This window comes from Pseudophryne corroboree, chromosome 7, assembly GCF_028390025.1.
Source record: "Pseudophryne corroboree isolate aPseCor3 chromosome 7, aPseCor3.hap2, whole genome shotgun sequence".
NCBI lineage: Eukaryota > Metazoa > Chordata > Amphibia > Anura > Myobatrachidae > Pseudophryne > Pseudophryne corroboree.
The window spans coordinates 489,186,644-489,207,796 of NC_086450.1; the positions used below are offsets into that span (position 1 = coordinate 489,186,644).

General features: G+C 51.0%; 1 protein-coding gene across 1 annotated transcript in view; it reads left to right on the forward strand.

The window, feature by feature from the left end:
- The window catches only part of LOC134945693 (guanylate-binding protein 1-like), a 328,447-nt gene that overhangs the window by 169,072 nt on the left and 138,222 nt on the right, over positions 1 to 21,153 (forward strand). The window lies entirely within an intron of this gene.

A 21,153-nucleotide genomic window follows, 5' to 3' on the forward strand; every position in this document is an offset into this window, starting at 1 on the left:
ATAGTATACTGGTGGACACTGTCAGCAAACTGCTAAACTAGTCTAAAAAAAATGCACCACAGGTATACAATGTAGATGGATGGATAGTATACTTAATGGATGACGAGTGACGACAAAGAGGTAGGTACAGCAGTGGCCTACCGTACTGCTATATATAGTATACTGGTGGACACTGTCAGCAAACTGCTAAACTAGTCTAAAAAAAATGCACCATAGGTATACAATGTAGATGGATAGTATACTTAATGGATTACGAGTGACGACACAGAGGTAGGTAGTACGGTACAGCAGTGCACTCTGCACTGTACTCCTGCTATATAATATTTATTATACTGGTGGTCCCCAGTCCCCACAAAAAAGCAGCACACTGTGAGCACAGATATGGAGTGTTTTTCAGGCAGACAACGTATACTGGTGGTCACTGTCAGCAAAACTCTGCACTGTACTCCTGCTATATAATACAGCTGCTCCCCAGTCCCCACAATTAAGCAGTGTGAGCACAGATATGGAGTGTTTTTCAGGCAGACAACGTATACTGGTGGTCACTGTCAGCAAAACTCTGCACTGTACTCCTGCTATAGCTGCTCCCCAGTCCCCACAATTAAGCAGTGTGAGCACTCAGCACAGATATATCATGCAGCACACTGAGCACAGATATGGTATGGACTATGGAGCGTTTTTTTCAGGCAGAGAACGGATAAAAACTGGTGGTCACTTATCAGCAAAACTCTGCACTGTACTCCTAACAGCTGCTCCCTAATCCTCCCCACAATTAAGCAATAAAAAACAACTAATCAAGTCAACTGTGTTGTACAATAAACGGAGAGGACGCCAGCCACGTCCTCTCCCTATCATCTACAATGCACGAGTGAAAATGGCGGCGACGCGCGGCTGCTTATATAGAATCCGAATCTCGCGAGAATCTGACAGCGGGATGATGACGTTCGGGCGCGCTCGGGTTAGCCGAGCAAGGCGGGAAGGTTCGAACCTGCCTCGGACCCGTGTAAAAAGGGTAAAGTTCGGGGGGGTTCGGTTTCTCGGAAACCGAACCCGCTCATCACTAATCCTAAACAAATTTCGATGGGACAATTACACTCCTCCACCCAAAACACAGCAAGCAACATGAACATTCTTACCTGCAAAGACAAAAAAAAACCTGTTTATCACATTAGAATAAAGGACAACATATTTCAATTAGAATGAAGGACAACCCCACCACAACTATTTTTCTTAACATTCATTAACTTACTACATTATAAATAAATTAGCACAACAGCTTTTAAGAGTACACAATAACAAATCAAATAAAAAACGCTGTGCGTACGCAATACAATAATTCGCATCATCCAAGGCATATAAGCATGTTTGCATAAATTACTATAATAAACAGCCCTTACCTCTCACGCTGTCTCTCCTCTCTCTTCTCTCCTCTGTCCTCTCTCCTCTGTCCTCTCCCCTCTGTCCTCTCACCATGACACAACACCCCAATAACTCCTGCATACACCCACAAACACAGGCCTCATGGAGTCCGTTTAAATAGTCAGTCATCAAAGTACGCCCAAAGATTATGTATGCATCACCTGTGCGAGTTCCCGCATAAAGATACATACGCAGGTATAAAAACCACACACACATTCAGACGCACATGCCATCACTAATATGGCTACTATCTCTGAAATAGATGCTGAGGTGGCTGAGCTGCAAAAGCAGATTAGTGAGATGGTAGCAAGGAGACAGAGCCTACAGCAGCAACAGATCTTTCCCACACCTGCCAGTGCAGAGGATGAAGGAGCAAGAGCTAGTACTCAAACCCACCCATCTACTGTTCACCAAACCGAAGAGGCTGGTGTGAGTGCCCTGCAAGAGGAAGAAAAGAAGAAGCACAAACGGAGGGAGATTATGGGGTCAATACTCAAACCCAGTGGCGTAACTAGAAATTTTTCTCCCCCAAGCCAAAACATTTTTGGCACCCCCCGCCCCCCCCCCCCCCCCGCCGCATAATTGGGAGCAAGAAAGGGATAAATATGCGCGCGCCTTCGGCGTGCGCTGCAAAAAAAGGGGCGTGGTTTTGTTGGAATGGGCGTGGTTTCTCGTAAAGGGGCGTGGTATTGCAGGAAAAGACTACCTTATACCCCAGTTTTGCAACCTGCACGCCCAGACGTTAGCCACCACAGGAAAGAAAAATAATCCTGATTCATGCCCCTTACATTATTTGTCATTTTTCCTCCTTATAGTAATGCCCAGTATACATTATGCCACATACTGCAATGGCCCTTAGACATTATGCCGCACACAACAATGCACATGACACAATATGCACACACTGTAATGCCCCCGACACATTATGCCACACACCGTAATGCCCCCGACACATTATGACAGGAATCGCAATGCCCGTTATACATTATGCTACACACTGCAATGCCCCTGATACATTATAGCACATACAATGCCTGTGACACATTATGACACACACCGCAATGACCTTGAGACATTATACCACAATGCCCGTGATATAGTATACCATACACCGTAATGCCTGTGACACATACCGCAATGCCCTGCCCGTTATACCCTAGTGTTCCCTCTAGGCTGTTTTAGCAGGGCGCCGCGCCCTGCCCGTTTTTTAACAGGCAAAACCCGCCCTGCCCTTTTGCGGCGCCCTGCTATAACAGCCGCCCGCTCCCTGCCCTCCCGGCGTGTATAGATGCCGTGCGCATGCGCGCGGCATCCATTTACGCATTGGGAGAGGGCTGGGGGAAGCCCAGCACCGACGGAGGTGCTGGGCACGCCCCCAACAGTGACGTCGCCGGCCACAGACGCTCTCTATAGTAGCGTCTGTGGGCCGCACCGCCCCCTAAAATGACGGAGGCGTGACCACGCCCCTAATTTGCGTGGTCACGCCCCCATTTCGGGCGCGCACGCGGCTACGCCGCGCGCACACGTGTGCCCCCGCTGACTCCGGCGCCCTGCCCCAGTTCACTCCTAGAGTGAACACTAATACCCTATGCCACACACCGCAATGCCCGTTATGTATTATGCCACACTGCAATGACCCTGAGACATTATACCACATACCGCAATGCCCTGCCCATTATACCCTATGCCACACACAGCAATGCCCGTTATGTATTATGCCACACTGCAATGACCCTGAGACATTATACCACATACCACAATGCCCGTGATATAGTATACCACACACCGTAATGCCTGACACATTATGACACACACCGCAATGTCCGTGATACATTATGCCACACACTGCAATGACCCTGAGACATTATACCACATATCACAATGCCCGCGATATAGTATACCATACACCGTAATGCCTGTGACACATTATGACACACACCGCAATGTCCGTGATACATTATGCCACACACCGTAATGCCCATTACACATTAAGTCCTACAGTAAGGCTTCTAATTACTTTTCAATTACCTTCTCGTTGTCAGGGGTTTCATGCACTGGGTGTCATGCTCGTTGCCAGGTGTTTCATGCACTGGGTGTCATGCTCGTTGTCAGGTGTTTCATGCACTGGGTGTCATGCTCGTTGCTAGGAGGTAGTCCTTGTTGCTAGGGCGGTGCTCCCAGTGCCACATATGTCCCCAGTGCCAGATATTCCCCCACGGTGCCAGGTACTCACATGCCCCCGGTGCCAAATATACCCCCCCCCCCCATGTGCTAGGTACACATATACCCCCCCAGTGCCAGATATTCCCCCAATGCCAGATATGCCGCCAGTGCCATATGTTCCCCCCGAGTGCCATATATGCCCCCAGTGCCATATATGCCCCCAGTGCCAGGTATTCCACCCCAGTGCCATATATCCCCCCCCCCAGTGCCATATATGCCCCCAGTGCCCAGTGCCAGATATTCTCCCCCAGTGCCATATATGCCCCAGGGCCAGATATTCCCTCCCAGTGCCAGATATCCCCCCCCCAGTGCCAGATATTTCCCCCCAGTGCCAGACATCCCCCCCCCAGTGCCATATATCCACCTCGTGCCAGATATCCCCCCCCCCAGTGCCATATATGCCCCAGTGCCAGACATCCCCCCCCCCCAGTGCCAGATATGCCCTAGTGCCAGATATCCCCCCTCCCCCAGTGCTATATATGCCCCAGTGCCAGATATCCCCCCCAGTGCCAGACATCCCCCTCCCCAGTGCCAGATATGCCCTAGTGCCAGATATCCCCCCCCCAGTGCCATATATGCCCCAGTGCCAGATATCCCCCCTAGTGCCAGACACCCCCCCCCCAGTGCCATATATTCCCCAGTGCCAGACACCCTCCCCCCCCAGTGCCATATATGCCCCAGTGCCAGATATCCCCCCCAGTGCCAGACATCCCCCCCAGTGCCAGATATGCCCTAGTGCCAGATATCCCCCCCCCGTGCCATATATGCCCCAGTGCCAGATATCCCCCCCAGTGCCAGACATCCCCCCCCCCAGTGCCATATATTCCCCAGTGCCAGACACCCTCCCCTCCCCCCCCCCAGTGCCAGATATGCCCCAGTGCCAGACACCCTCCCCCCCCCCCCAGTGCCAGATATGCCCCAGTGCCAGACACCCTCCCCTCCCCCCCCAGTGCCAGATATGCCCCAGTGCCAGACACCCTCCCCTCCCCAGCCCCCCCAGTGCCAGATATGCCCCAGTGCCGCCGCCGCAGCTGGTTGGAGGGACACAGAGGGCGCAGCGTGTGCCTCTCCTGTGTCCCTCCTGCTGCATCATCTCCGGCGGCCGCGGGTCTGATAGGGGGAAGTGCCGTCCGTGAGCTCTAATTGGCTCACGGACGGCACTTCCCCCTATTAGACCCGCGGGCCGCCGGAGATGATGCAGGACTCAGGAGGGACACAGGAGAGGCACACGCTGCGCCCTCCGTGTCCCTCCAATAAAGCAGACTGACATGCGGACGTTCGTCCGCATGTCAGTCTGCTGTAATCAGTGGCGCCCCCGCAGCCCCTCGCCCCCAAGCCACCGCGAGGGCTGCGGGGGCAGTAGTTACGCCACTGCTCAAACCCAGCAAACCCATGGCCAAAGTGAAGAGGAAGGTGGTGAGAATTTGCAGGCCGATACATCACAGACACAAAACAAAAAGAGAAAGCGGCAGCCCCCATTTTCAAAGAGGGAGTTGGCGATATTGGTCCCACAAGCCATAGAGCTAATACATTATGGCAGAAAAAACATGGGTGCTGCGGCTAAAGACCGCACCTGGAAAGACATCACTGACCGCATTAATTAAGTGGGGCAAAAAGGCCGTACACCACAGAAAGTGTGAAGACGGTAAGTACATACTGACACACAAGAATTTGTACAAATGTTATATGTGTGTAAACAATGTGTGGTTGACTATAGCAACCTCAATGTGGCCAAAAAGTTACAATGAGATTTTTTTTTTCTTCACCTTGCCCCCAAACCAAACAACATATGTAGATGGGCCGACTTCAAGTCCCGTCTGAAGCAGAAAAGGTCTGCAGAGTGGACTGATTCGAAGGCAACAGGGGGAGGACCAGCCCCTGACACTGTGGAGCACACAGATCTAGAGGAGCAAGCATTGATATGTGTGCACTATGAGGAGATGGCTGGGGTGTCCTAATGGACACAGACATGCCTGAGATGTTATGCCCACATGACTTGCTCGGTAAGTTGCCTAACACATATAAACAAGTGTTTTATGTCTCATTTGTGAAGTTAATACTAATTTTTTCCTGTTTTTTTCTTTCCCCTTTTGTATCACATTAATACTGTAAATATGTTTTTTTCCATAACACAGCACAGGAAGGGCAGCTTGGTGAGTTACAGGAGGGGAATCGTGCGGAGGCTGAGGCGGGGAGAAGTAGTGACACCTCCACTGTGGGGCCAGATATTCCACCAGGCCAGTCACCAACCCTCTCTCTCTGCGATTCTTACGGAAATCTCCAGTCATGGAGATTGGATCACCCAATTCCATGACGTTATGACCCGGGAGGTACATGAGATGTCCCTTCGGCTCACTGATCACCACCTATGTTCGGCAAGGTATGGGCAAAATCAGGCAAGGTCTATCCGAGCTCAGCTCCTTTGTCCAACAATTATCCAACACAGCTGGACAAGGTCTACAGGCCATTGCTGCCCTTCTTTGCCACAGTGTCAGGAAGGCACCAACACCTGGCCCACCTCCTACCCCTGCCCAGGAATAATATCCCACTGGGCAGGGCCCTTGAAGGTCACTTTGCAGACCAACCAGTGGCCATCCACTTCAGGCAGGGCATAAAAAGTAGGGATGAGCGCCGGAAATTTTTCGGGTTTTGTGTTTTGGTTTTGGGTTCGGTTCCGCGGCCGTGTTTTGGGTTCGAACACGTTTTGGCAAAACCTCACTGAATTTGTTTTGTCGGATTCGGGTGTGTTTTGGATTCGGGTGTTTTTTTCAAAAAAACCTAAAAAACAGCTTAAAACATTGAATTTGGGGGTCATTTTGATCCCATAGTATTATTAACCTCAATAACCATAATGAACACTCATTTTCAGTCTATTCTGAACACCTCACACCTCACAATATTATTTTTAGTCCTAAAATTTGCACAGAGGTCGCTGGATGACTAAGCTCAGCGACCCAAGTGGCCAACACAAACACCTGGCCCATCTAGGAGTGGCACTGCAGTGTCACGCAGGCTGGCCCTTCAAAAAACTACTCCCCAGTCCCCAAACAGCACATGACGCAAAGAAAAAAATAGGCACAATGAGGTAGCTGTGTGAGTAAGCTAAGCGACCCTAGTGGCCGACACAAACACCGGGCCCATCTAGGAGTGGCACTGCAGTGTCACGCAGGATGGCCCTTCAAAAAACACTCCCCAAACAGCACATGATGCAAAGAAAAAAAGAGGCGCAATGAGGTAGCTGTGTGAGTAAGCTAAGCGACCCTAGTGGCCGACACAAACACCTGGCCCATCTAGGAGTGGCACTGCAGTGTCACGCAGGATGGCCCTTCAAAAAACACTCCCCAAACAGCACATGACGCAAAGAAAAAAAGAGGCGCAATGAGGTAGCTGTGTGAGTAAGCTAAGCGACCCTAGTGGCCAACACAAACACCTGGCCCATCTAGGAGTGGCACTGCAGTGTCACGCAGGATGGCCCTTCAAAAAACACTCCCCAAACAGCACATGACGCAAAGAAAAAAAAAGAGGCGCAATGAGGTAGCTGTGTGAGTAAGCTAAGCGACCCAAGTGGCCGACACAAACACCTGGCCCATCTAGGAGTGGCACTGCAGTGTCACGCAGGATGGCCCTTCAAAAAACTACTCCCCAGTCCCCAAACAGCACATGACGCAAAGAAAAAAAAGAGGTGCAATGAGGTAGCTGTGTGACTAAGCTCAGCGACCCAAGTGGCCGACACAAACACCTGGCCCATCTAGGAGTGGCACTGCAGTGTCACGCAGGATGGCCCTTCAAAAAATACTCCCCAAACAACACATGACGCAAAGAAAAATTAAAGAAAAAAGAGGTGCAAGTTGGAATTGTCCTTGGGCCCTCCCACCCACCCACCCTTATGTTGTATAAACAGGACATGCACACTTTAACCAACCCATCATTTCAGTGACAGAGTCTGCCACACGACTGTGACTGAAATGACGGGTTGGTTTGGACCCCCACCAAAAAAGAAGCAATTAATCGCTCCTTGCATAAACTGGCTCTACAGAGGCAAGCTGTCCACCTCATCATCATCCTCCAATATATCACCGTGTACATCCCCCTCCTCACAGATTATCAATTCGTCCCCACTGGAATCCACCATCTCAGCTCCCTGTGTACTTTGTGGAGGCAATTGCTGCTGGTCAATGTCTCCATGGAGGAATTGATTATAATTCATTTTAATGAACATCATCTTCTCCACATTTTCTGGATGTAACCTCGTACGCCGATTGCTGACAAGGTGAGCGGCGGCACTAAACACTCTTTCGGAGTACACACTTGTGGGAGGGCAACTTAGGTAGAATAAAGCCAGTTTGTGCAAGGGCCTCCAAATTGCCTCTTTTTCCTGCCAGTATAAGTACGGACTGTCTGACGTGCCTACTTGGATGCGGTCACTCATATAATCCTCCACCATTCTTTCAATGGGGAGAGAATCATATGCAGTGACAGTAGACGACATGTCCGTAATCGTTGTCAGGTCCTTCAGTCCGGACCAGATGTCAGCATCAGCAGTCGCTCCAGACTGCCCTGCATCACCGCCAGCGGGTGGGCTCGGAATTCTGAGCATTTTCCTCGCACCCCCAGTTGCGGGAGAATGTGAAGGAGGAGATGTTGACAGGTCGCGTTCCGCTTGACTTGACAATTTTCTCACCAGCAGGTCTTTGAACCCCAGCAGACTTGTGAGTGCCGGAAAGAGAGATACAAGGTAGGTTTTAAATCTAGGATCGAGCACGGTGGCCAAAATGTAGTGCTCTGATTTCAACAGATTGACCACCCGTGAATCCTTGTTAAGCGAATTAAGGGCTCCATCCACAAGTCCCACATGCCTAGCGGAATCGCTCTGTGTTAGCTCCTCCTTCAATGTCTCCAGCTTCTTCTGCAAAAGCCTGATGAGGGGAATGACCTGACTCAGGCTGGCAGTGTCTGAACTGACTTCACGTGTGGCAAGTTCAAAAGGTTGCAGAACCTTGCACAACGTTGAAATCATTCTCCACTGCGCTTGAGACAGGTGCATTCCACCTCATATATCGTGCTCAGTTGTATAGGCTTGAATGGCCTTTTGCTGCTCCTCCAACCTCTGAAGCATATAGAGGGTTGAATTCCACCTCGTTACCACCTCCTGCTTCAGATGATGGCAGGGCAGGTTCAGGCGTTTTTGGTGGTGCTCCAGTCTTCTGTACGTGGTGCCTGTACGCCGAAAGTGTCCCGCAATTCTTCTGGCCACCGACAGCATCTCTTGCACGCCCCTGTCGTTTTTTAAATAATTCTGCACCACCAAATTCAAGGTATGTGCAAAACATGGGACGTGCTGGAATTTGCCCAGATTTAATGCACACACAATATTGCTTGCATTGTCCGATGCCACAAATCCACAGGAGAGTCCAATTGGGGTAAGCCATTCCGCGATGATCTTCCTCAGTTGCCGTAAGAGGTTTTCAGCTGTGTGCGTATTCTGGAAAGCGGTGATACAAAGCGTAGCCTGCCTAGGAATGAGTTGGCGTTTGCGAGATGCTGCTACTGGTGCCGCCGCTGCTGTTCTTGCGGCGGGAGTCCATACATCTACCCAGTGGGCTGTCACAGTCATATAGTCCTGAGCCTGCCCTGCTCCACTTGTCCACATGTCCGTGGTTAAGTGGACATTGGGTACAGCTGCATTTTTTAGGACACTGGTGACTCTTTTTCTGAGGTCTGTGTACATTTTCGGTATCGCCTGCCTAGAGAAATGGAACCTAGATGGTATTTGGTACCGGGGACACAGTACCTCCAACAAGTCTCTAGTTGGCTCTGCAGTAATGATGGATACCGGAACCACGTTTCTCACCACCCAGGATTCCAAGGCCTCAGTTATCCGCTTTGCAGCAGGATGACTGCTGTGATATTTCATCTTCCTCGCAAAGGACTGTTGGACAGTCAATTGCTTGGTGGAAGTAGTAAAAGTGGTCTTACGACTTCCCCTCTGGGATGACGATCGACTCCCAGCAGCAACAACAGCAGCGCCAGCAGCAGTAGGCGTTACACGCAAGGATGCATCGGAGGAATGCCAGGCAGGAGAGGACTCGTCAGAATTGCCAGTGACATGGCCTGCAGACTGCTTCCGCTGTCGCCCAAAGTTTTTGAACTTGTCACTGACTTATTATGAATGCGCTGCAGGTGACGTATAAGGGAGGATGTTCCGAGGTGGTTAACGTCCTTACCCCTACTTATTACAGCTTGACAAAGGCAACACACGGCTTGACACCTGTTGTCCGCATTTCTGTTGAAATACTTTCACACCGAAGAGCTGATTTTTTGGGTATTTTCACCAGGCATGACAATGGCCATATTCCTCCCATGGACAACAGGTGTCTCCCCGGGTGCCTGACTTAAACAAACCACCTCACCATCAGAATCCTCCTGGTCAATTTCCTCCCCAGCGCCAGCAACACCCGTATCCTCCTCATCCTGGTGTACTTCAACACTGACATCTTCAATCTGACTATCAGGAACTGGACTGCGGGTGCTCCTTCCAGCACTTGCAGGGGGCGTGCAAATGGTGGAAGGTGCATGCTCTTCATGTCCAGTGTTGGGAAGGTCAGGCATCGCAACCGACACAATTGGACTCTCCTTGTGGATTTGGGATTTCGAAGAACGCACAGTTCTTTGCTGTGCTTTTGCCAGCTTGAGTCGTTTCATTTTTCTAGCGAGAGGCTGAGTGCTTCCATCCTCATGTGAAGCTGAACCACTAGCCATGAACATGGGCCAGGGCCTCAGCCGTTCCTTGCCACTCCGTGTGGTAAATGGCATATTGGCAAGTTTACGCTTCTCCTCCGACAATTTTCTTTTAGATTTTTGAGTCCTTTTTTTACTGATATTTGGTGTTTTGGATTTTACATGCTCTGTACTATGACATTGGGCATCGGCCTTGGCAGACGACGTTGATGGCATTTCATCGTCTCGGCCATGACTAGTGGCAGCAGCTTCAGCACGAGGTGGAAGTCGATCTTGATCTTTCCCTATTTTTGGAACCTCAACATCTTTGTTCTCCATATTTTAATAGGCACAACTAAAAGGCACCTCAGGTAAACCATGGAGATGGATAGATACTAGTATACTTATGGATGACGAGCGACTGCCGACACAGAGGTAGCTACAGCCGTGGACTACCGTACTGTGTCTGCTGCTAATATAGACTGGATGATAATGAGTTAAAATTAAAATATATATATATTATATATATCACTAGTACTGCAGCCGGACAGGTATATATTATGGAATGACGGACCTGCTGGACACTGTCAGCTCAGCACTGCAGACTCCTAAAGTAAGCTACTAGTATCAAGAAGATAGAAAAAAAAAAAACCACGGGTAGGTGGTATACAATTATGGATGGACGAGCGACTGCCGACACAGAGGTAGCTACAGCCGTGGACTACCGTACTGTGTCTGCTGCTAATATAGACTGGATGATAATGAGATAAAATTAAAATATATATATATCACTAGTACTGCAGCCGGACATGTATATATTATGTAATGACGGACCTGCTGGACACTGTCAGCTCAGCACTGCAGACTCCTAAAGTAAGCTACTAGTATCAAGAAGATAGGACAAAAAAAAACACGGGTAGGTGGTATACAATTAAGGATGGACGAGAGACTGCCGACACAGAGGTAGCTACAGCCGTGGACTACCGTACTGTGTCTGCTGCTAATATAGACTGGATGATAATGAGATAAAATTAAAATATATATATATCACTAGTACTGCAGCCGGACATGTATATATTATGTAATGACGGACCTGCTGGACACTGTCAGCTCAGCACTGCAGACTCCTAAAGTAAGCTACTAGTATCAAGAAGATAGAAAAAAAAAAAAAACACGGGTAGGTGGTATACAATTATGGATGGACGAGAGACTGCCGACACAGAGGTAGCTACAGCCGTGGACTACCGTACTGTGTCTGCTGCTAATATAGACTGGATGATAATGAGATAAAATTAAAATATATATATATCACTAGTACTGCAGCCGGACAGGTATATATTATGTAATGACGGACCTGCTGGACACTGTCAGCAGAATGCGTTTATAAAAACACCACACGACGAGTGTTTAACTTTTTCAGGCAGACAATCACAATATACTGGTGGTCAGTGGTCACTGGTCAGTCACACTGGCAGTGGCACTCTGGCAGCAAAAGTGTGCGCTGTACTTAAAATATGTACTCCTGCTATAACTGCTCCCCAATCTCCCCCACAATTAAGCTGTGTGAGCAGTGAGCACTCAGCACAGTCAGATAATGATATACAGTATTACATATGATATGATGCAGCACACTGGGCTGAGCACAGATATGGTATGACTATATGTGACTGTGTCACACCCTGTGTATCGTTTTTTTTCAGGCAGAGAACGGATTAATTAAACAAACTGGTGGTCACTGGTCACACTATCAGCAAGTAGTACTCCTCCTAATAATATGCTCCCCAAAATTAGTAAATCAAGTGTCTCTCTCTAGTACTCTAGTCTAAACGGAGAGGACGCCAGCCACGCCCTCTCCCTATCAATCTCAATGCATGTGTGAAAATGGCGGCGACGCGCGGCTCCTTATATAGAATCCGAGTCTCGCGATAGAATCCGAGCCTCGCGAGAATCCGACAGCGGGATGATGACGTTCGGGCGCGCTCAGGTTAACCGAGCAAGGCGGGAAGATCCGAGCCTGCTCGGCCCCATGTAAAAAAACCTGAATTTCGGGTGGGTTCGGATTCCGAGGAACCGAACCCGCTCATCACTAATAAAAAGAAGAAAAGTAATTTCTCTCCAGAAGCGGCTACATTACCCAGCACCTATGTTTATTCTGTTCTCAAAATGTATTTTCTATGGCTTGTGGGACAAGAATCCCCAACTCCCTCATGCTGAATGGGGTTTGCTGGATTTTCTCTTTGTTATTAGCCTGTGATCATACTTACCTACCTGACCCTCTCCATGAGGGAGAAAATGCTCTGTTCCGCGACTTTCCTGGTAATGTATGATTGCCATCACCTGTGGTGAGCTAGGTAATTGATAAGAAAGGTGTTTCACCACAGGTGAGGGCAATCATACATTACCAGGAAAGTCCAGGAACAGAGCATTTTTTCCCTCATGGAGAGGGTCAGGTAGGCAAGTATGCCAGTGATGTGTTATCCTGTGAACTTGATCCACCTTCCTCTTCATATCGTGGTGTGGCTAGTTGGGATTGGGTATTGTGCCACAAATATTCCTCAATTTGACCAACACATACCTCCCAACATGACCCTCTCCAGGAGGGACACAATGCTCTGCTTCTGGATTTTTTCTCAATGAATGATTATCTGCACCTGTTGAACAGGTTAATGGATAAGAAAGGTGTTTCAGCACAGGTGATGGCAATCATAAATTAAGAGAAAAGTCCAGGAGCAGAGCATTCTGTCCCTCCTGGGGAGGGTCATGTTGTGAGGTATGCCAACATGATCTGGCAGGGTAAGGACAGCAGTCTCTTTTAGTGTTTGCTGCCCAGTAGATGGGTGGCCCTGACTACTGGCTTCCTAATTTCTGCACTTTCAGGTGTTTATTGCTATGCCATGTTTTTTAACTGTAAGTTTTGAGAAAAGTAAAAGTACTTTAATCAAATATTATTTGAGTGGATATTGTGTGTTTCTTATTGTGGGTTTTCTTTTTCTTTTTGGTTGAGATAAAAATTTGTCTAACTAATATTAGGGCATACTTGCCTACCTGACCCTCTCCATGAGGGAGAAAATGCTCTGTTCCTGGACTTTCCTGGTAATGCATGATTGCCATCACCTGTGGTGAAACACTTTCTTATCAATTACCTAGCTCGCCACAGGTGATGGCAATCACACATTGGGAAAAGGGCCCTAATTTGCACACCTTAATTAGGTAGTGAGGTGCTACTCTGCTTGAGACTTAGTAAAGTGTACAGAGGGAAAAGGTAGCAGGTGCACTATCTCACACTAGCTCAACCTGTAGTAACCAGAGGCACTTAGCATATTCCTGGCCAGGGCTATGAGCTTACCCACCGCATCAAGGTAGCCTCTCATTGGGTAAGTCCCTAACACTAACTATAGGGGTTCAGGTCCGGGGGGCAGGACACCCAAGATCCACCCAGCCAGACAACCTCAGGGCATCGCAGGAGTGATGAAAATATAGGGTTAAAGAGGTAGGAGCAGCTGTTGCTGCATGTGTGAATAATGTGAGGATTAAAAGAAAATTATGTGAAGGTGTTACATATATATAAAACAAACTATAAGGGCCATGAAGTGATGAAATAGTGTTAAATTGCGATGCCCCAGGGATACCCAGCCACGGCAGGCACAGGGAGCCCAGCACCCCAGAGAATTAAGGGCCATGAAGTGATGAAATAGTGTTAAATTGCGATGCCCCAGGGATACCCAGCCACGGCAGGCACAGGGAGCCCAGCACCCCAGAGAATTCCCCCCATTATGGACTGCCATAGTAAACAAAATGTAAGAGTCTGGGGTGTCCTGCCCCCCGGATCTGAACCCCTATAGTTAGTTTTAGGGACTTACCCAATGAGAGGCTACCTTGATGCGGTGGGTAAGCTCATAGCCCTGGCCAGGAATATGCTAAGTGCCTCTGGTTACTACAGGTTGAGCTAGTGTGAGATTGTGCACCTGCTACCTTTTCCCTCTGTACACTTTACTAAGTTTCAAGCAGAGTAGCACCTCACTACCTAATTAAGGTGTGCAAATTAGGGCCCTTTTCCCTCTGTAACTGATGTATTCATACATTTTTGAAGGTAGGAGACACCTTCACCCTAATTTAGCACCCTGCCCCACCCACCCCTCTGATTTTAAATAGTCCAACATTATAGCCTTTACATTTGGAATGAGCACACTGAGGTAAGACTCTTACATTTTGTTTACTATGGCAGTCCATAATGGGGGGAATTCTCTGGGGTGCAGGGCTCCCTGTGCCTGCTGTGGCTGGGTATCCCTGGGGCATCGCAATTTAACACTATTTCATCACTCCATGGCCCTTATAGTTTGTTTTATATATATGTAACACCTTCACATAATTTTCTTTTAATCCTCACATTATTCACACATGCAGCAACAGCTGCTCCTACCTCTTTAACCCTATATTTTCATCACTCCTGCGATACCCCGGATCTGAACCCCTATAGTTAGTGTTAGGGACTTACCCAATGAGAGGCTACCTTGATGCGGTGGGTAAGCTCATAGCCCTGGCCAGGAATATGCTAAGTTCCTCTGGTTACTACAGGTTGAGCTAGTGTGAGATAGTGCACCTGCTACCTTTTCCCTCTGGGCAATCATACATTACCAGGAAAGTCCAGGAACAGAGCATTTTCTCCCTCATGGAGAGGGTCAGGTAGGCAAGTATGTATTATGCTTGGGGACAAAGGTGGTCATTCCGAGTTGATCGCTCGCTAGCTGCTTTTAGCAGCATTGCACACGCTAGGCCGCCGCCTACTGGGAGTGTATCTTAGCATAGCAGAATTGCGAATGAAAGCTTCGCTAAGTTTCTCGTAACGATTACCCCTCAGTTTCTGAGTAGCTCCAGACTTACTCAGCTATTGCGACCAGCTCAGTCCTTTTCTTTACTGGTTTGACGTCACAAACACACCCAGCGTTCGGCCAGCCACTCCCTCGTTTCTCCAGACACTCCCGCGTTTTGGAACTCAAACGCCTGCATTTTTCCGCACACTCCCATAAAATGGCCAGTTTCCGCCCAGAAACACCCACTTCCTGTCAATCACACTACGATCACCACAATGATGAAAAAGCTTTGTTATGCCGTGAGTAAAATACCTAACTTTTGTGTAAAATAACTAAGCGCATGCGCTCTGCGAACATTGCGCATGGAGAGTTAGCGTATAATCGCAGTATAGCGAAAATCGTCAACGAGCGAACAACTCGGAATGAACCCCACTGCCCACAATCATTGCATATCGCATAGCTGTAAATGGTGTGCATTCACAACACTTGTCTGTGCTTCAAAACACAATATATTGCCACGAAGCAGTTTGGTTACTAGATAAGCTGAAGGCTGCATAAGCCTGAGGCCATATAAGAGATCCACTTTTTGTGATTGGTTGTTTAAATGACTAAGCAGTTGCTAGGCAGATCAGTTTTCCCTGTTGGATTTCCTATTGGATTAAGAGGTTGTGCATCAAGCTTGATAGGAGGGTTTTAGGATAGTATATAGGTGGGGGCCATTTTCCTAGACTTCCTCTTGCCATTCATTGTATGGCCCAGGAAGGATAAGTATATCGGCCCTCATTCCGAGTTGATCGCTCGCAAGGCGATTTTAGCAGAGTTACACACGCTAAGCCGCCGCCTACTGGGAGTGTATCTTAGCATCTTAAAATTGCGAACGATGTATTCGCAATATTGCGATTACAAACTACTTAGCAGTTTCAGAGTAGCTTCAGACTTACTCGGCATCTGCGATCAGTTCAGTGCTTGTCGTTCCTGGTTTGACGTCATAAACACTCCCAGCGTTCGCCCAGACACTCCCCCGTTTCTCCGGCCACTCCCGCGTTTTTTCCGGAAACGGTAGCGTTTTTATCCACACGCCCATAAAACGCAGTGTTTCCGCCCAGTAACACCCATTTCCTGTCAATCACACTACGATCGCCGGTGCGAAGAAATAGCCGTGAGTAAAAATACTATCTTCATTGTTAAATTACTTGGCGCAGTCGCAGTGCGAATATTGCGCATGCGTACTAAGCAGAAAAACGCTGCGATGCGAAGAAAAATACAGAGCGAACGACTCGGAATGAGGGCCATCATTACTTATATAATCTGCTGATTCAATTTATCCTTCATTGCTTATTATCTGCAGTGCATTATACCCCCCTTTGCTCCCCCCTGTTGCTGTGGATTTTTCCTGTAGGTGCCAGTGTGTTGTGCCAGTGTCTTCCTCCCTCCAGCATGCCGCGTCCCAGACGTTCTGCCCCCCCCCCCGCCGCCTCGTAGAGGCTGGGAGCACCCCCCGCTCACGTTCCCCTAGTGCAGGGCCCCAGAGACTGCTTTCCCCTGCTGCGGACAGGCGGCGGGGGCGGGCAGCGACAGCCCGCTTCCCAGCCGGCCAGAGACAGACGGCCAGCGGCCGCTCGACACGTGGCGCCTGGACGCGCGGCCGGGCCGCGGGCACCGGCGCTCGCAGCAGCACACAGCCCTCTTCGCGCTCTCCCTCTCACGGCGCGATGATCAGCGCCGGTCCTCCCCCTCCTTCCCCGTGGACTGCTCTCGGCGGCGGCCCGGGCGCACACGTGGTGTCGGGCGGCCGCGGCGGCGCTGCGGGGGGTGAGGGGGGGGCCAATACACAGCCGGGGAATATGAATCCGGGTCAGCGGGGAGAGGCTCCCGCTGTCCTCGGAACAGCGCAGGACTCCAATACACACCTCCCTAGCAGGGGGCCTACCACACCCCAGTACTCGAGTAGTAATGAGTGGTTGTTTGGGCCTGGTGTTGCTGGGGCGGGGGACGTGGCAGTGTCTGCCGCTGCGCCCGCCCCAGCTGCGGTCACATGGCAGGGTTTCCCGGAGGTGACCTCGGCGTCGGGGGCCTGCTTTAGCGGCCCCTTGTCGTCAGTCGCTCCGCCGCCTTTAGCGGCGTCCCCGTTTGTCGGGTTTCAAACCCCTCCCCCCACCCTGCCCGGTCCATTTCAGTTAGCGTCCACACAGACGTCCATCTCAGCGGCTTACATGACACCCGGCGCGGCTCTTTCGTTAGCAGCGCAGCAAGGCTTCGCCGGGAGCCAGTCCTTCCCCGGGGGTTTTCCGTGGCCTCTGGCACCGGCATTCCCCTTAGCCACCAGCATGCCCTCCATGGGCTTCACGGCTGCGTCCGGTACACAATTTTCCCCGCACGTCACCGGCGCGGGCGCCGGCGTGCAGACCACATGTTCGGTCGGCGGCCCCCGAGTCGCGGTGCCCTTTCCGGCCTCTGCGGGCCTGCAGCCAGGACAGTCACTGGTCGGGGGGAACCAGGTAGCACAGGGTTGGCCTCCTCTCCCGACGCCCCCTCAGTTCCTTCCGGTGTCATCCGGATGGGCAGGGGCGAGCGGCTGCCCGCCGCATACTGCGTGGCGGCCGTCTTACCCCGCGAGTTTCGGTGCAGTGAGCGGGGCTGCCTTCACGCAGTCGGTCGGGTACGCCTCGGTGGGGGTTCCGCCCTGCAGCTTCCAGGCGGCCATCCTCCTCCGCAGGTTCAACCCCTTGTTAATGAGGTTTTGGTCTCCCCGGCGCCTGTTGTCCCCTCTGTTTCTCCCTCACAGGTTCCGACCAGTTCAGGGGCTACGCCCGGCAGGAGGCGAGGGTCGCGGACGACCGCAACATCGACCGGGGAGGTGCGGCCATCAGCGGAGGCGGGTGCAGCGGACGACGCGGTTCCGGGTCCTTCTAACACCGGTGAGCTAAACATTCCTTTGCACATCACAACCTGTAGTTCCTCATCTTCTAGCAGCGTTTCGTCCTGCTCTCCGCGGCGCCCGCGTAAATTAGCTAGACTCATCGCGCGGCGAATGGCGAAGGAGGCGCAAAGGGTGGCCGCCCCTGCGCAGGTGGTCCCTCCTGACCCCCCCCCCCCCCGTTATGGGGAGATGGTGCATTGCGCCAACACTGCAGTTACACGGGGGGTTCGCAAGCGCATGCGGGAAAAAATCCGGAAGGCGAAGTATGTAGATATATTCACCCTTACGGAGGAAATGCGACAAGGCTTTGACGCAGCCAAGAAGCCGGGTGGTATTGGGGAAAATGCGTTTCGCAATTTTCACCAGTGGCTGCGTGGTTTTTTGGTTTTCACGGCTTGCTACACAGAATCGCGGCCCTCGGAGTATGCCAACTTGGTTAAATATTTGTTTTTGGTACACGATATGTACTTAAAATCCAAGGGTTCCGCTTGGCGGGATTACGACGAGAAGTTTCGTCGCAATCAGGATGGCAACCCCATCCTGCCCGCGGGTTTTAAGGATGTTGAGGTGTGGTTGGAGGTCACGCAGCAGGTCAAACCCACCCCGGACGTCACGGCCAAGAAGCCCGGGGCGGCCGGGGCGGCGGGTTCCCGCTTGACAGGGAAAGGCAAGTGCTTTGCCTACAACGACGGCAAGTGCGTCAAAGGAGCGAGTTGTCGTTTTCGCCACTCATGTAAGTTGTGCGGAGCAAGTCACCCGGCCAAGGATTGCATCTCGGAGACAGGCGGTAAGCCCGCCGCTTCCGCCGAGGCCGGGGGAATTGGCAAGTAAGGCCTTCTCCCCGATTATTGGCCCTCATTCCGAGTTGATCGGTCGCAAGGCGAATTTAGCAGAGTTACACACGCTAAGCCTACGCCTACTGGGAGTGTATCTTAGCTTCTTAAAATTGCGACCGATGTATTCGCAATATTGCGATTACAAACTACTTTGCAGTTTCTGAGTAACTTCAACCTTACTCTGCCTGTGCGATCAGTTCAGTGCTTGTCGTTCCTGGTTTGACGTCCCAAACACACCCAGCGTTCGCCCAGACACTCCCCCGTTTCTCCGGCCACTCCTGCGTTTTTTCCGGAAACGGTAGCGTTTTCATCCACACGCCCATAAAACGCTGTGTTTCCGCCCAGTAACACCCATTTCCTGTCAATCACAATACGATCGCCGGAGCGAAGAAAAAGCCGTGAGTAAAAATACTATCTTCATAGCAAAGTTACTTGGCGCAGTCGCAGTGCGAACATTGCGCATGCGCACTAAGCGAAATTTCACTGCGATGCGATGAAAAATAACGAGCGAACGACTCAGAATGTTGGCCATAGTTCCCGAGTTGCAGCGCTGGCTTAGCTTGTACCCCGATGAGGCGGCGGCATCGTTTCTTTTGGAGGGCTTTCGGCAAGGTTTTCGTTTGCCCATTTCGGATTTGGTGCATGTGGTTGCGCGCCAGAATTTGAGATCGGCTCGCGAATTCCCGCAGGAGGTCCGGCGGAAAGTGGACGGGGAGATTGGCCTGGGGCGCATGGCCGGGCCCTACGCCTTTCCCCGCTGCCCTCCTTGTGCATTTCCCCAGTAGGGGTGATGCCCAAGAAGGCCGCGGGCAAGTTTCGTTTGATACAGCACTTGTCGCACCCTCCGGGATTGTCGGTCAACGACGCTATTCCGGAGGCCAAGTGCAGGGTACGTTATCAGTCTTTTGATGACGCGCTGCGCTTGGTGCGGGATTGTGGTCCAGGGGGTCTGTTGGCAAAATTGGACGTGGAGTCGGCCTTTCGCCTACTCCCGTTGCACCCAGATTCCCTGCGGTTTCTGGGTTTCAAACTAGGGGGCGAATTTTACGTGGATCGGTGTCTCCCCATGGGTTGCTCGGTCTCCTGCGCCTACTTTGAGTGCTTTAGCACATTTTTGCACTGGTGCGTCCAGACCGCCTCCGGCCAAACGGGGGTGGCTCACTACCTGGACGACTTTCTCTTTGTGGGGCCCGGGGACAGTTCGGTCTGTGGGGACATTCTGTCGGTGGCCAGGTCGTTATTCTGCGCTTTAGGGGTACCTGTCGCGCAAGATAAGTGCGAGGGCCCTTGCACTTGTCTTAGCTATTTAGGTATCGAAATTGACACGGTGGGGGGTTGCTGTCGCTTGCCCGAGGATAAGGTGCGGAAGCTGTTGGGTTTAATTACGGACTGTTTAGGCAAACGCAGGGTTCGGCTTAAGCAGGTGCAGTCCTTCCTTGGTTCTCTCAATTTTGCGTGCCGGATTATCCCCATGGGTAGGATTTTCTGTCGCAAACTCGAGCGGGCCACGGCGGGGACAGTACGGCAGAATCACTCCGTGTACCTTTCCCGCGAGATCAGAGATGATTTGCGGATTTGGGTCTCTTTCCTGGTGTCCTTCAACAAGGAAGTTTTGTGGCCCGCTCCTTGTTGTTCCAGTAAGCAGCTGCAATTGTTCACGGATGCCTCAGGCAGTCGAGGGTTTGGCGCGTTCTTCGCTGGCGCATGGTGCGCTGCGGCTTGGCCGGCCTCTTGGGTAACGCGCGGGTTTACCAAGAACCTTCTTTTGCTGGAATTGTTCCCGATCATAGTGGCGCTGGAGTTATGGGCCGGCCGGTTCGCAAATCGGGACATTTTGTTTCTTTGCGACAACTTGGGGGTGGTACATGCGATTAATAATCAGCGTTCCTCCTCGTCACAGGCACTGAGACTGCTAAGGCATTTAGTGTTGGTTTGCTTGCAGCGCAATATTAATTTCAGGGCTCGCCACGTTCCTGGAGTTGACAATGGAATTGCGGATGCATTGTCCCGGTTCCAGTTTGACAAATTCAGGACGTTGGTTCCGGGAGCGGCGGCGGAGGGGTTACAGTGCCCACCTTCTGTCTGGCAGATGGTCGAATCGGGTTAACGGCTTTAGCCAGGTGTGCGCTGGCTCCCTCCACTCTACGAGCGTATGATGCAGCCTGGCGGGATTGGTCGGTCTTTCAGAGTAGGTACAGGGTAGCAGGTGAGTCCTCGGCCGACGCCC